Source organism: Pan troglodytes, chromosome 11, assembly GCF_028858775.2.
Source record: "Pan troglodytes isolate AG18354 chromosome 11, NHGRI_mPanTro3-v2.0_pri, whole genome shotgun sequence".
Lineage (NCBI taxonomy): Eukaryota > Metazoa > Chordata > Mammalia > Primates > Hominidae > Pan > Pan troglodytes.
In genome coordinates, this window is record NC_072409.2 from 73,779,414 (window position 1) to 73,795,855 (window position 16,442).

Genomic DNA, 16,442 nt, shown 5'->3' on the forward strand with positions numbered 1-16,442 from the left:
CGTGATCTCATTCTTTTTACGGCTCAATAGTATTCCATGCTATATATATTATATATAATGTGTGTGTGTGTGTGTGTGTGTGTGTGTGTGTGTATATCACATTTTCCTTGTCCAGTTCTCCATTGATGGACACTTAGCTGATTCCATATATTTGCCATTGTGAATAGTGCTGTAATAAACATATGAGTGCCAGTATCTCTTTGATATGATGATTTCTTTTCCTTTGGGTAGATACATATACACAAAGGGAAAACAGTGAGATTGCTGGATCAAATAGTAGTTCTATTTTTAGTTCTTTAAGAAATCTCCACACTGTTCCCCCAAAAAGTTGTTTTAATTTACATCCCTACCAACAGGTTATAAGTGTTTTCTTTTCTCTGCATCCTTGACAACATCTGTTGTTTTTTGACTTTTTAGTAATAGTCTTTCTGACTGGTGTAAGACGGTCTCTCATTGTGGTTTTAATTTGCATTTCTCTGATGTTTAGTGATGTTGAACATTTTTTTCAGGTTTCTTGGCCACTTGGATGTCTTCTTCTGAAAAATGGCCTTCAATGTTCTTTGCTCATTTTTTAAGGGGGGTTGTTTTTTTTCTTGTTGAGTTGTTTGAGTTCCATGTAAATTCCAGATATTAGCCCTTTGTCAGACCCATAGTTTGCAAGTATTTTTTCCCATTCTGTAGGTTGTCTGTTTACTCTGTTAATTATTTCTTTTGCTGTGCAGAAGCTTTTTAGTTTAATTATGTCTCATTTGCCTATTTTTGTTTTGCTGCATTTTAGTTTAATTAAGTCCCATTTGCCTATTTTTGTTTTGTTGCATTTTAATTTGAGGAATTGGTCACAAATTCTTTGGTGAATGTCCAGAAGAGTTTTTCCTAGGTTTTCTTCTAGGATTTTTATAGTTCAAGGTCTTATGTTTAGGTCTTTAATCCACCTTGAGTTAATTTTTGTTTATGGTGAGACGTATGGGTCCAGTTTCACTCTTCTGCATGCAGCTATCAATTTTCCCAGGATTATTTATTTATTTATTTAGATGGAGTCTTGCTCTGTCACCCAGGCTGAAGTGCAGTGGCATGATCTTGGCTCACTGCAACCTCCGCCTCCCAGGTTCAGGGGATTCTCCTGCCTCAGCCTCCTGAGTAGCTGGAATTACAGGCATGTGCCACCAGGTCCGGCTAATTTTTGTACTTTTAGTAGAGACGGGGTTTCACCATGTTGGCCATGCTGGTCTTGAACTCCTGACCTCAAGTGACCATGTGTTGTGGGAGCAACCCAGTGGGAGATGATTGAATCATGGGGTGGGTCTTTCCCTTGCTGTTCTCGTGATAGTGAATGGGTCAGATGAGATCCAGTGGTTTTAAAAATGGGAGTTTCTCTGCACAAGCTCTCTGTTTGCCTGCTGCCATCCATGTAAGATGTGACTTGCTCCTCCTTGCCTTCCACCATAATTGTGAGGCCTCCCAAGCCATGTAGAACTGTAAGTCCAATAAACTTCTTTCTTTTGTAAATTGCCCAGTCTTGGATATGTCTTTATCAGCAGTGTGAAAATTGACTAATACAATGTATAATAATACTACAGATTCTGCATATATATTTTGTATTCCAAAACTTTACTGAATTCATTTATCAAATCTAAGAATCTTTTGGTAGCGATTTTAGGGTTTTCTAGATAGAAACCATACCATCAGCAAACAGGGATAATTTGACTTCCTTTTTTCCAACTTGGATGTCTTTTTTTTTCTCTAGTCTGATTGCTCTAGCAAGGACTTCCAGTACTATGTTGAAAAAGAGTGATGAAAGTGGGCATCTTTGTCTTGTTCCAGTTCTCAGAGGGAATGCTTTGAACTTTATCCGGTTAAATATGATGTTGGCTGTGGGTTTGTCATATATTGCCTTGATTATATTAAGATATGTTCCTTCTATGTCTGGGTTGTTGAGGATTTTCTCATGAAGAGATGCTGAAGTTTATCAAACACTTTTTCTTCATCTATTGAGGTGATCATGTGGTTTTTGTCCTTAATTCTGTATGTGATGTATCACATTTATGGATTTATGTATATTGAACAATCATTGCATCCCTGGGATAAATCCCACCTGATCATGGTGTATTTTCTTTTTATGTGTTGTTGGATCTGATTTGCTAGTATTTTGTTGAAGACTTTTGCATTTATGTTCATCAGGGATATTGATCTGTAATTTTCTTTTTTGTTGTGTCTTTCTCTGTTTTGGGTATCAGGGTGATACTGGCCTTGCAGAATGAGTTAAGGAGAACTCTCTCATCTTCTATTTTTTAGAACAGTTTCAGGAAGATTGGTATTAGTTCTTCCTTGCATGTTCTCTAGAATTCAGCTGTGAATCCATCTGATCCTGGATGGATGTTGTTTTTTTGTTTTGTTGTTGTTGTTGTTGCTGAGAGATTTTTTTATTACTGACTCAGTCTCACTACTCATTATTGGTCAGTTCAGAAGTTTTATTTCTTCCTGGTTCAATCTTGTGAGGCTGGAATTTATACATTTCCTCTAGGTTTTCTGGTTTGTGAGTATATAGCTGTTCATAATAGTCTCTGATGATCTTTTGTATTTCTGTGGTTTCAGTTGTAATGTCTCCTTTTTCACTTCTGATTGTGTTATTTGGATCTTCTCCTTTTCTTGGTTAGTCTAGACAATGGTTTATCAATTCTGTTTATCTTTTTTCAAAACAAAAGAACCAACTTTTTGTTTGGTTGATCTTTTGTAATTTTTTATCTCCATTTCGTTCTGCTCTGATCTTTGTTATTTCTTTTCTTCTGCTAAGTGTGTGTTTAGTTTGTTCTTGTTTTTCTAGTTACTTCAGGTACAATGTTAGGTTATTTTGTGATCTTTCTACTTTTTTGATGTAGGCGTTTAATGCTATAAATTTCTCTCTTAGCAATGCTTTTGCTGTATTCCACAGGTTTTGTTATATTGTGTTTTCGTTTTCATTAATTTCAAAAAATTTTTAAATTTGTCTTAATTTCCTTATTCATCCAGTGATCATTCAGGAGCATGCCATTTAATTTATATATATTGTACAGTTTCAAGCATTCCTCTTGGTAGTGATTTCTAGCTTTATTCTGCTGTGGTCTGGGAAGATATTTAATACAATTTCAATTTTTAAAAAATTTGTTAAGACATTTTCTGTGGCCTACTATATGGTCTATCTTGGAGATTTTTTCCATGTACTAATGAAAAGAATGTATTTTCTGTAGCTATTGGGTAGAACGTTCTGTAAATGTCTAAGTCTACATGGTCTAAAGTCCAACTTCAGTTCAAAGTTTCTTTGTTAATATTCTGTCTTGATGATCTGTCTAGTACTGTGAGTGGGGTGTTGAACTTCCCACTATTGTTGTATTTCTGTCTGTCTCTTTCTTTAGGTCTAGTAATATCTGTTTTTTGAATGGGGGTGCACTGATTTTGGGTGCATATATATCTAGAATTGTTATATCCTCTTGAGTGTCAGTCCACTTGAGTCTTTATCTCACAGCAGCCCCTAGAAGAGCAGTGGGTATGGTCCTGGGTATGCAAAAGAGAGCCTAGTTTCCTTGTCCCTCTTCAACTGGACGTGGTTGCAGCCATGACAACTTGAACTCGGCCCACGGTGGAGTGCAGCCTAGTGTTAAACTCTCTAAAATGACACCTAAGACTTATGACCAGGGAGACCAGGGCCCTTCCCAGGCAGGAAGTATGGACAAGAAGATGTGGATGTCCACTCACATCTCAGTCTCACAGCAGCCCATTGCAGGGCAGTGGGCATTGTCCTATATATGATAGGACAGCCTGGCTTCCCTGTCCCTCCTTGGCCAGGTGGCATCTGCAACCACACCAACCCAAACAGTCCAAGGTCAAATGGCAGTCCATCATTAAACTCTCAAAATGATGCCTTGGGCCTAGGAACAGGGAGGGTGGGATCTCTCCCAAGCAAGCAGTGTGGACAAGAAGCTGTGGAGAGTGCAGCCCACTCACATCTCAGTCTCAACAGCAGCTCACAACAAGGCAGTAGGGATCCTCCTAGGGGTATGTAGGAGCACCCATTCTCCTCTCCCCTCCTTGCAGCAGCTCTGCAGCAGCAACCATGTCTGTAGCTCCCCAGTATCTAGGCTCTCAAAATGTTGCCCAGCAGAGGCCACTGTAGGCTTGGATGCCTGTGGGATTCCATGTGGGTTCTCTTTCTAGAGGAATGTGCAATCTTTAGGCAGTTCCACATGTCAGGCCCTAGGCCCTAATGGGTCAAGAGTTTCTCTCATACACAAGATCATAAAAGCTGATCCCTGGAGGTTTCTCTCTTACCGTTTCTCCATGCCCAGGAACCTCTCCTGAATATTAGTCAGTTCCTAGCTGGGCAAGCTGCCTCGAACCCTCTCCTTACTTCAAGTGCTTCCCATCTCCTCTCTGGTGAATCCCAGAAGTCTCTCCTAGACTAGCTGTTTGAAATATATCTACTTATTATTCTGGTTCCTCTCTGTGAAGGAGGCACATACTCCTATATCTAGTCAGCTATGTTCTATGCTGTCAGTAAATGCAAATTAAAACTCTGAGAAACCACTAACGTCTCCATCTGGTAGCTACAGTTAAAAAGACTAACAAAAGCAAGCACTGGTGAGAATGTACAGCACAAGAAACCCTCATATACTTCTGGTGGAAATTTGGTGGAACTAATCTGGAAAACTCTTTGGCATTATCTACTAAAGTTGAACATGTTTACCCTATAATACAGCAATTCCACTCATAGTTATATATGCAACAGAAATTAGTGCATGTTGCACCAAGAAATAGATAGAATTTTCATAGTAGTGTTATTTGTAATAGCAAAAACTAGAAAACAACTCAAATGTCTATCAAGAGTAGAATGAATAGGCAATGGAATACTATACAGGCATGAAAATTGCTGACTTAAAGCTACACACTACGAGATGAATGAATATCACAAAAATAACATTGAACAAAAGAAGCCAAATGCTACAGTTCAAATATTTGTCCCCTCCAAAACTCATGTTGAAACTTAATCCCCAAAGTCACAGTATTAAGAGGTGAGGCTTTTAAGAGGTGACTGATTTCGTGAGTGTTTTGCCTTCATGAATATATTCAGTTTGCCGTGCTCATGCCCTCTTCATGTGCTGCCTTGCACCACTTCAGGACTCTGCAGAGAGTCCCCACCAGCATGAAGGCCCTCACCAGATGCAGTCCCCAGGCCTTAAACTTCCAAGCCTCCAGAACTCTAAAAAATAAATTTCTTTTCTTTATAAATTACCTAGCCTCTGGTATTCAGTTATAGCAAGAAAAAACAGGCTAAAATACCAGATATAAATGGATATACACTGTATGATTCTATTTCTATGGCTTTCAAAAATGAGCAAAGCAAAACTAATGTGTTAAAAGTCACTGGAAGCCCTGGGAACTCTCACCTATTGTTGGTGTGAACATAAGGTAGAGCAACCTAACTGCCATTTCCTAGAAAAGTTAAAGTGCAAACTCTGGCAAGTTCCACACTTAGGCTTGTACTTACACTAGGGAGTCCTGTACATGTACCTTAGGAGAATTATTTAAGAAGCCATTGTAACTCTGTCAGCAATAGCAAAAACCTGGAAGCAACCCAAATGTTCATCAACAGGAGAATGGATACATAAAACATGGGAAGTTCATATGATAGAAAATTAATTACACAGAAGTGAAAATAAAGACCTATGGCTGTATGTATCACTGTGGAAGAATCTCATAAATACAATGTTGCTAGGGAAGAAATGAGACACGAGAATATAGTATGAGTCCATTTATATGAAAGTGAAAATAGGCAAAACTGAAGCAATACATCATTGACTAATACATATGTATAAAGTAAATTTATAAAAGCAAAACAAGAGAATAAGCAACCCAAAATTCAGAAAAGTGTACCTATGGGAGGAGAGAGGGAGGTGGTCTGGGAGGGGCACATAGGAGACTTCAGAACAGCTGGTGATGTTCTCATTCACAAGCAATGTTAGGGGATCACGGATGTTTTTTCAATTATTCTTTAAATCCCACACATATTGTATATACTCTGAAAATGCTCTTTTACATATTATACATTTTGTAATGATGAAAAGACACACAATTTCTGCCTTTTTAATAAAGAAATCATGGGATGAAATATTATGCAGTCCACAAGGACCCCCAAACTAAAGGGTATTTATTGATCAAGAGGATCATAGATACATGTATGCAGAGCTATCTTGTACTAAACTCCACAATTCCAAGCAGCATAACATTTTTTATATTGCCAAGCATATATATATTTTTTCCCTTATTCAGAAACTTGGAATCTTTATCTTCCCTTTTGTGGATGAGAGTTCTGACATTCAAAGAGAAAAATAACTTGCTCAAGATTATTGCTCAAGGTCAATTGACATTTGCCCTCACTAGTCATGTATGGGCAAACGCAGGATGCAAATGCAAGCTGACCTGGTTTTAAAGTGCTTGTCAGGGCTGGTACCAACATCATCACCAATATCTTATGGTCAAGAGCCATCTGCCTGCTCTCCTGCGTGCCATGGCACAGCATTTCAAAATGACATGATTTCTATCCACCTTTTATGTTTTAAAAAAGCAAGGCAGATGGAACTGGAGGCCATTAATAACACAGAAACAAAGTCAAATACTACATCTTCTCATTGATAAGTGGAAGCTAAATAATGTGTCACATGGACATAGAGTGTGGAATAATAGACACTGGAGACTCAGAGGGTGACAGAGTGGGAGGGGGTGAGGGATGAGAAATTACTTCATGGGTACAATGTACACTATTCCAGTGATGGTTACGCTAAAAGCCCACACTTCACCACTATGCAATATATCTATGTAACAAAATGGCACTTATACTTGATAAATCTATTTTTAAATTTATTTATTTATTTAATTCATTTATTTGAGGCAGGGTCTCACTCTATCGCCCAGACTGGCGTGCAGTGATGCGATCTCAGTTCACTGCAGCCTCGACCTCCCAGACTCAAGTGATCCTCCCACCTCAGCCTCCTATAGCTAGGACTACAGGAGCATGCCACTACATCTGGCTAATTTTTGTATTTTTTGTAGAGACGAGATTTCACCATGTTGCCCACGCTGGTCCCGAACTCCTGGGCTCAAGTGATCCTCCCACCTCAGCCTCCCAAAGTGCAAAGATTACAGGGGTAAGCCACTGCAACCCACCTAAAAAATTCATTTAAATTGCAACTTTTTCAAATGATAAACATTGCCATTTATCAATGATAAGGCAATTCATTCCAGGTAACTGATACTCAGATCTGATTAGAGAATAGTGATATCTCCATTTTAATCTGAAACTAAAACCTGCAGGCCAAATCTGGACTGCCTGCCGCCTGATTTTGTACAGCCCTCAAACTAAGAATGGGTTTTACATTCTTACATAGTTTAAATAAATCAAAAGAATAATATTTCATGACTCATGACAATTACATGACATCCAAATTTCAGTGTCTATAAATAAAGTTTTATTGGAACATCATCACACCCACTCATCTGCATATTGTCTACACATGCTGTCATGCTGCAACAGTAGTAGTTGCAATGAAGACTGTATGTTCTACAAAGCCTAAAATATTTGCTAGTTGACCCGGTATAAAAAATGGTTTTCTGAACCCTGATCTGGGTCCAGAACACAGGAACGTGAAACCACAGGAAGCCATGTCTATTTGATTCTAAAAAATGAAGGTGTTTCTGTAAAAAGAGTACCTACCTCCAAGATTTGATGCAAAGATTAAGCAGGTAACAGATGCGAATCTGTTAGACTAGTGCTTAACACACAGTATGTTCTGTCCTTGCCCTCAGACTACCATGTGCTCCCTTGCTAGCCCTACATATGGCTGAAGTCAGAAATACTGTGCTGAGGGGAATGTCAAGCAGGATGTCGAGATATTTACCACAAACCAAAGGCCCATCTTTAAAATAATTCTCAAGTAAGCATCATTTGCTTTGGGCTTAACCTCAGATCTCCACTGGCTAAGCATTTAAAAGACTTAATTGAAAATGTCACACACAGGGAAAAACTAACTGCAAATGCTCAGAGAAGGCAAAAAGATCAAAACCAAAGGAGAAAAGGCAGGGACCCTGATAGGACTGGAGACTCCTGAGGCCCAGACTCACCAAGGAAGAAACCATTTAATGATCCATTTTTTCAGGAAGATACTAAGATCAATTAAATAGAAAGGTTGGGATTTTTTCCTTGAATCTCCCACTGGGCATCTGTTTCTGGCAAAAATTCTGGTAATGGAAAATAATGATTTTCTGTCCGTCAAATATTGCATCAGGAAATGTTCCACTCAGATTAATAGTGTCTCTAATGAGACATTTAAAGGTAAAGACCAGTGATTAGTTGACTTCTTTTCAAAGAGCTAACAATTCTCCAAAGATAGGCTTTTCTAATATATTAGATGAGGTCAAGTAATTGTGTAGTTAGCTGTATGTCTCCCTTCTGCCAGTTTTGAGTACTTTTAGACAAAAAGGAACAGTCTCCCTTTTACTGATCCTCCTTTAGCATACCATTACATACAGTACAAAACCAGATAGCATCCCAGGAATAAATGTGAATTATTAGTGGACATTAATTGTGGAATAAGATGTGGATCTTGCCAGCAATGAGCTGGACTGCTTGGAACACAGTTGGCAGGGAAGGGGGTGGTTCTGGTTCCCTCTGACCCATCTGAGCCTAGGAGCTCTAGAATGAAACCTATGGGCAGAAGAGCAATGTAATGGTGTAGAAGACCAATACAATGGTCTTCTACTTCTGAAAAACAGAATTCTCAATTTGGCTTAGATTACATTTTGCTGCAACTTGGTTGCAACTTTACTTAGATTTAGCTTTGTTGGAATAAAAGATTTTCCACACCACTGGCTTCAAATGTTTGGGAGTGCTCTCAAGACTTGCCCTTCAGCAGGGCTTGGGACTTTACACTCAGCGACTGCAGGGAGCTGTCTATGCTTTAGAGCATTCCTGTGGAATGTGGGCTGGAGAGAGATTCCTTTGCTCTTCAGTGTCATCCCTGGCTCTCTGGACTTTAGAAGACTTTTCTCCTCCCTGTCATCCTGCCTCCTGCCATCAGCAAGGGCTTCCCCACCCAGGCTGAAGGTCTGGAGTGCCTCTAGGGGATTTCACTCAGCTCTCGTGCTGGTTAAAAGTTTGCCTAGTTGCCCTTAGCCCTGACCTAGGGTGTAATCCTTCTCTTCCTGTCACTCCACCAGAAGTGAAAGCAGCTATGCGTCTCTACTCTCCTAAGAAAGACATTCTGGATTTTAATACATTCAGGTCGATTTGCATCTTCAGCTCTCAGATGGGTTCAAAAAATATGATTTTGTAATTTAGCCAGCTTGTTGGTGTTATTTTGGTGTTAGGAGAGATCAATATCTCATGCCTTTCTACATCCTAAATGGAAAGGAAATGAGAGTTCCCAGTCTGTCATTTCCAATCTTTCACTTAGAGAGGGACATTATCTCTTGCAAATCCTTTTAGGAGCCATCTTTATGCAGAGCATTAGATAAAATGCTGCAAATTTGGATAGCTGCCACGCTATGAAGGAGACAGTGGTAACACCCTGGGGCCATGCAGGGACAAGGCTTATAGGAGAGCAGCAACTTAGAAAGATATTAGCGCACAATGCACGGAAACTCAAATTTCAGGTCAAGTTCTATTGCTTCATAATTGTGTAGCCTTGGATAAGTTAATTTCTCAGAACTCTGTTTCCTTATCTGTAAAAAAAAAAAAAAAAATGGTGGCTGCAAACTCAATGGAAGAAGAAGGTAAGTTGGCAGAGCAGGGATGGTGGCAATTCAGAGACAAAGGATTCTTTTAAAGAGGCACTGCTGCTGAGTGTTGCCACACAGAAGTCAGGGAGCCATGTGACCAAAACCCCAGTCGCAACTGAAGCCAGAACTTTATGGCAATTGGTTCCATTTTTTACAGCTATTATTTGGCTCAAACTACATACATCTGGGTCACAGTATAGTCCAAGGACTGTCATTTTATAACTACTGCTTTGGACTCCAAGGATCTTTTAAGCATAGAAATTGGCTGTCAAATTTCTTTGCTGTTGGCTAGTGACCTCTTGATAGTCGAAGGCGCTAAATGATAGTCAAAACTGTCTTTGACTAATAAAAATTAGGAGGCAAATTAATTGTTGCTTCATGAATTATTTTGTAGATAAAATCTTTCAAACCATGAGGTCATAGGGGAGTGTGGATGATGAAGGAGACCCCAGCTTGGGGATGAAATGGCTGAAAATCTGGGCTAGGCCATCCCACACTACTACAGTGTCCCACAAAAGGCTGCTCTTCAATAAGTATTAGTGGTATGAATGGATGGATGGAAAGATGCATGGATGTATGGATGAAATATAAATGGATAGAAGGATGGATAAATATCCTCTGGATAAATTCACTGTTCTAGTCTCATTGAAAGTTCAAAGAATCTTTAGCTCTTCACATAAGTTAGAATCGCATGTGAGATATAATCAGACAATGTATTAAGTAATGGCTGACTCCTACTTTCAATAATATAACCCTCTCTCCTTCTTCATGGCCACATTGCACTTTGGTGACATTGCTTTTTCCCCCTTAAGGTCATCGTAGCTAGATTTCACCTGTATAAAAAACATGAATGGCTTGGACGTGCACACCACTTGCCCCAGCCCATCCCTTCCTAGAAATGTCTTTTACCCTAGGCCACAAAATGCAAGGACTTCATTTTTACAGTGAACGCATTTGATCACAAATCATCCCATCTTCCCCCTTCCTAAGAAAGGTGCTATACCAAATAGCAACAAAAAAATGCAAATTGATTTGATAATCTACCAGGGAGAGAGATTTTATGAGTTTGGAAGGGACTTGGGAAGGGAAATGATACAGGGAGAGAGATCGATGACAAAGAGAAAACGCATCTTAAGAAAGATTGGGGTTGTAAAATAACTAGACATTTATGTCTTGTCTTCTTTTTACACAATAAACACACTTCTCAAAACTGACAAAAACATTTCTTAAGAGGGCCCTTGTGATCTATTCATCAGAAGCAAAGGTAGAGGATATTTTTCATGTCAGGGTATTTGTTTCTAGAAAGCTAGACGTTTTTAAAATGATAACTCCATTTTTTTAAACTATAGCCATGGCGCATGATTTACAGAGACTATAACCTTTAAGAAATAGAGATAATTACTCTGTTCAAAAAACACACTGTGTCATTCTTGCTTCTAGCACAAACCTCACTGCCCTGGATCATTATAGTGTGGCTAGTTGGATGATTTTCCTGCTCTTTAAGGGCAAGGAATATACTTCATCAAAACTGCTTTACTGCCAATTGAGCCTTTTGAATATTTAAAAGCTGATGACCTATGACTGAAGTTAATGCAAATGTCTCTGTCTCTAATGACAAACCTGATGAACTGGTGATGAGAGGAAGAAAAGACTAGCTGAGTAGAAACTCTAGGAAATACCTCCAGCAAAGTCTATCAGGGTTCTTTACGGTAAAAGCAATCTTATTCTTGATCTTAAACCCCCTCGGAGCACCCTCAGGACTAACGGAATGGGTATTTCCTCTTACCCCAGGTGGCTTCGATTAAAGCTGTGGAAAACAGAAACCAAGAGGGACAAAAAGAACAGAGGACTGGCGAGGCATGGTGGCTCACACCTATAATCCCAGCACTTTGGGAGGCAGAGGCAGGTGGATCACCTGAGGTTGGGAGTTTGAGACCAGCCTGACCAACATGGAGCAACCCCGTCTTTACCAAAAATACAAAATTAGCCCGGCATGGTGGCGCATGCCTGTAGTCCCAGCTACTCCGGAGGCTGAGGCAGGAGAATTGCTTGAACCCAGGAGGCGGAGATTGCGGTGCACAAAACTCCATCTCAAAAAAAAAAACAAAAAAAAGCAAAAAAAACAGAGGACCATCAGGTCCTCAGGGGTTGCAGCAATGGCTTCCTCCAGTCACCAGAGGGCTCTAGAGGGAGGAATAACCTATTTCTAAATCAGTCCCAGGTAGGACCTCATCTCTGCACACCAAGCTTAAAGTCTGAAAATTACAAGAGATTATTTTTCACACATAGTTTTACAAACAAATATGGCTCCTGATAACTTAAAATTATCTACAGAGGCAGGACAGTGAAGTAGAAATTGATTTCATACCTGCTCTGCCATGTGTTTAGAACAGGAGTCAGCAAGCTAGGACCCATAGGCCAAATGTGGCCTGCCACCTGTGTTGTCAATAAAGTTTTATTGAATCATGGCCCACTCATTTAAGAATTGTCTATATCTGCTTTTGCTTTACCAAAACAGAGCTGAGTCACTGCACTAGAGACCGTATGACCCAGAAAGCCAAAAATATTTAACTAGCCCTTACCTAGAAGAATCATTCAGCTCAGTGGGTTACGTAAGTGACACATCTCCATATCATCTAGTTCACATGACATTAAAAGGCCCAAAGATGCCTGTATAAAAATCTTTCTAAATGCAACTCTATTAGCTACACATCTATTAGGATGACCAAAATCCAGAACACTAACAACACCAAATGTTGGCAAGGATGTGGAGCAACAGGAACTCTCATTCACTGCTGGTGGGAATGCAAAATGCTACAGCCACTTTGGAAAATAGTGTGGTGGTTTCTTATAAAACTAAACATACTCTTACCATATGATAGAGCAATCATGGTGTTTGGTATTTACCCAAATGAGTTGAAAACTTGTGTCTACACAAAAACCTACACACAGTGATTTATAGCAGCCTTATTCATAATTGCTCAAACTTGGAAGCAACCAAGATGTCTTTCAGCAGGTAAATGGATAAATTATGATACATACAGACAATGGAATATTATTTTATGCCAAAAGGAAATGAGCTCTCAAACCAAGAAAAGACATGGAGGAAACTTAAATGCATATTACTGAGTGAAAGAAGCCAATCTGAAAAGGCTACACATTGTATGATTCCAACTATGACATTCTGGGTAAGGCAAAAGCTATAGAGACAGTAAAAAGATCAGTGGTTGCCAGGGGTTAGGGGAGAAGGAGGGATGATTTTTAGGACAGGGAAACTACTCTGTATGATACTATAATGGTATTGGTATTGCAATGGAATGATACTATACATTCATCAAACCCATAGAGTGTACACCAAGAGTGAACTCTAATGTAAACTATCAACTATGAGTGATTATAATGTATCAATGTAGGCTCATCGGTTGTAATACATGTACCACTCTAGGAGGGATACTGATAATGAGGGAGGCTATGCATGTGTGGGAAAGGGGTATAGAGGAAATCTCTGTGCCTTCCTTTCAATTTTGCTGTAAACCTAAACATCTCTTTTAAAAAATAAAGTCTATTAAAAAAAGAAAAACAACTCTATTAGTCAATGAGTTGTGAGGGCCATTAAGGGCTGGGTGCCCACTGTTTCCAGCTCCTATTACCTTCTGAACACCATAGAATTGCATTTCCTTGATCCTGGGTAAGATCTTGGGATGAGTCCTGATCAGAGAGTTGTAAGTAGAAGTGATATGAATCACTTCCAAAATGAAGCATGACCTTCCAGGGCTCTTTTCCTTGTGGCTCAACATCTGGCAAATCCAAGTTTCTGACTTCCCTGAGTGACAATGGTGGGCAGAGCCCCCCAGCTGGCCTCTGGTGGGCACAGAGCAGAGTAAAGAAGAAGGCTTTCTTGCTGTAAGCCACTGAGCATTGGGTGTTTGTTTCCTCAGAAAAATCTAACTGATCTTGACTGATATAGAGATGATCGATAACTATAATATGCTACTATATTTGCAAGACTGTGGCTTCTCCCTATCCTCCAATACACTGAAGGACTCAGAAGAAGAAACATTGATCCAAGCATGAACTTTTACCTTCAGTCATCAATCTAATTTAGTTCATGAAAATTCTTCTTAAAATCTTGGTCTTCTTAAAACTCCAAGGAAGAGTCAGTCTCTCTCTCTCTTTCTCTCTCTCTCTCTCTCTCTCTCTCTCTCCCCCCCCCACCATTCCCCAAAGAACTCTGTTATTCATGCCTATCTATCAGGCCATCTTGGTCCCACCTTCAAGCAGTCTGTAGCCTCCCAGAGAGGAAATTTCTTTTTTCTCTCTCATTAATTTTCTTCCAAGAATGGCAGCTTTTTTTCCTCTCTCAGAGATCACAGAAGCAGAATAATCCTAATCAATAAAAAGGCTGGGAGAAAGTTGTGAAACCACCCCCTCCTGAGGTAAACATGTTGATCTCCCTGTAAATCATCATTTCTGCTAATATTTGAGCACCTGTTGTGTTTTATTTCTCAGCTGATTCAGAAAGCAGGAAGGAAGAAGGAGGTTATTTATTGGGTCCCTCAAACCCCAACAAAAGCCAACTGGAATCCTCTCAGGAAGTCTTCAGAACAGCAGTTCGATGGCCACACACCATCCCTAGCTAAGTGGGAGGGTCACGGGTGTTGTGGTGACTCTGGACAGCAGGATGGCCATGGCTTGGTGCAGCCAAGCACAGGTCTTCTCCATCCATGACTCCTTCCTGGCTTGGTCAGGTTTGCAGAGTAATTCAACCAAGGCCCAATTCCTTACACAAGACAGATAACACTTTCTTGACCTGTGTATGAAGGGGTGGTGGCACCCCCAGAGCACCTTCAGTCCCTGTAGCAGGTTTCCCATCAGACGCAAGAAAGCTCCTCTCCCTCTGCACTCTCAGCCTCTTCTGCTCTTCTTGTCTTACCCTCCAAACCAAAAGTATCTCTCTGCTGCACTGATGCTGAATGAAATACAGAACTACTTAGAATGAGCAAAAATACACAGGGAAATAGCCCCTGAAGCTGTCCTTGCAAGGTGATATGATTCCTGACAGGTTCATCCTTCAGGCATACAACTCCGACCTCTTCACAAAGGCTTAATGGATGTTTCAAATGTGCAGGACCACATGTGCCATAGAATGGCAGCTTTGATCAAACCACAGAACTTACTTCCAAGATTTATAAAGTGCGACTGACTGATGACCCCCGTCTTCCCTGAGTGCATCATGACCACTTCCAGTGATCTCCACAAGCCCAGGTGCTGGCCCAGGGTCCAAGCTACAGCTTTCTGAATGTTAATAAAACAACTTGGAATCTTCTGTGATTCACTCATTTTCTCACGAAATTGTGGATCACTAAGTCTGGCTGCAACGCCTCTCATGACTCTCTTCTTTCAATTTCCTTTACTCCTATTCTTTTTCAGGTCCTTCACGTTTCTTGTCTGAATACCAGAAATTACTAACTGGCCCTCCTGCCCTGGTTCTCCACCCTCAGGCATCACTGACATGGTGATCACCGTGAAACACCTACCCGACTACCTGATTCCCTTTAAACGCTCAACAAAGGGAGAAGAGCATGGGCATACCTTGAACCAGGTAACCCAAGGTTCAAGTCCTGACTCCACTATTTACTCAGCACAAGTCCTTTAACCACTTCAGCTTGTACTTTCCTCATCCCACACTAGAAAGAACAATAGTGCCCATCTAAGAGAGTTTGGGAGAACTGAGTGGGATAATGCATTTAAAGCTCTTAGCACAATGTTTTGGCATCTAGTAAGTAAATGCTCAATAAGTGTATATTATTATCATATGTTCTGAGCATTAGAGGCCCTGCAAATTCAGGGCATAGAAAACCTTTCCATTCCCATCTCCTATCAATTCAAACAGTGGGTGCAACTCCTTCATCCAGGGATTCTCACCCTGTGCTCCCCGGAACACTGCTCTGCCACAAACCCCTCCACAAAAATATCGAACTTTATTTCTACCTCTAGTACATTTGTCTCCAAAATAGCAAAAGAGTAGTGAGAATTTCATGTATCTTCAACAAGGCTTTTCATTAGGAGACAATACTCTAAAATTATCCACATAGATGGCATGTTGCTTTCTGAAAGTCGTACAATGTTTTGATGTCTAATCATCTTTATCTCTAAGACCAAGCATCATATTTTCCTAGCTGAACTAAGCTGCCACCTTGAATGCCCTCACATATACTCTTCCCAGACTCACCAGTAGGGGGCGCGCCTGCATAAAGGAGGGAGCTAGAACAATTTCCTCACACCGGGACAGTTGTCTGTTCCAGAATGCATAATCCAGTGATGCAATTTTCTTTATACTTACCAGAGGCCTAGAACATAGAAGCATCTCAGTTCTTGCAGTTTGTCATCAACACTTGTCATAACACTGCCCATGCTTGCTATTACCAAAATGATTTTTTTTTCTGTAGTTTGCACAGTATCTAAATTCTAGTTACAGACTAGACTACTTGAATTACCTAAATTCCAAGTTGGCAATGATCCCTACACACACTTCATTTGATTCCCAGCAGCCCATGTAGAGTGTAACCATCACACAGGGCATAAAGGCACAGACTCTAGACCAAGACTGCCAGAATTCAAATCCCAGCTCTGATACT

The 16,442-nt window shown here is 40.2% G+C and overlaps 1 protein-coding gene across 8 annotated transcripts in view; it reads right to left on the minus strand.

Moving 5' to 3' along the window:
* Positions 1 to 16,442, minus strand: part of FRMD3 (FERM domain containing 3) — a 416,465-nt gene that overhangs the window by 75,482 nt on the left and 324,541 nt on the right. The window lies entirely within an intron of this gene.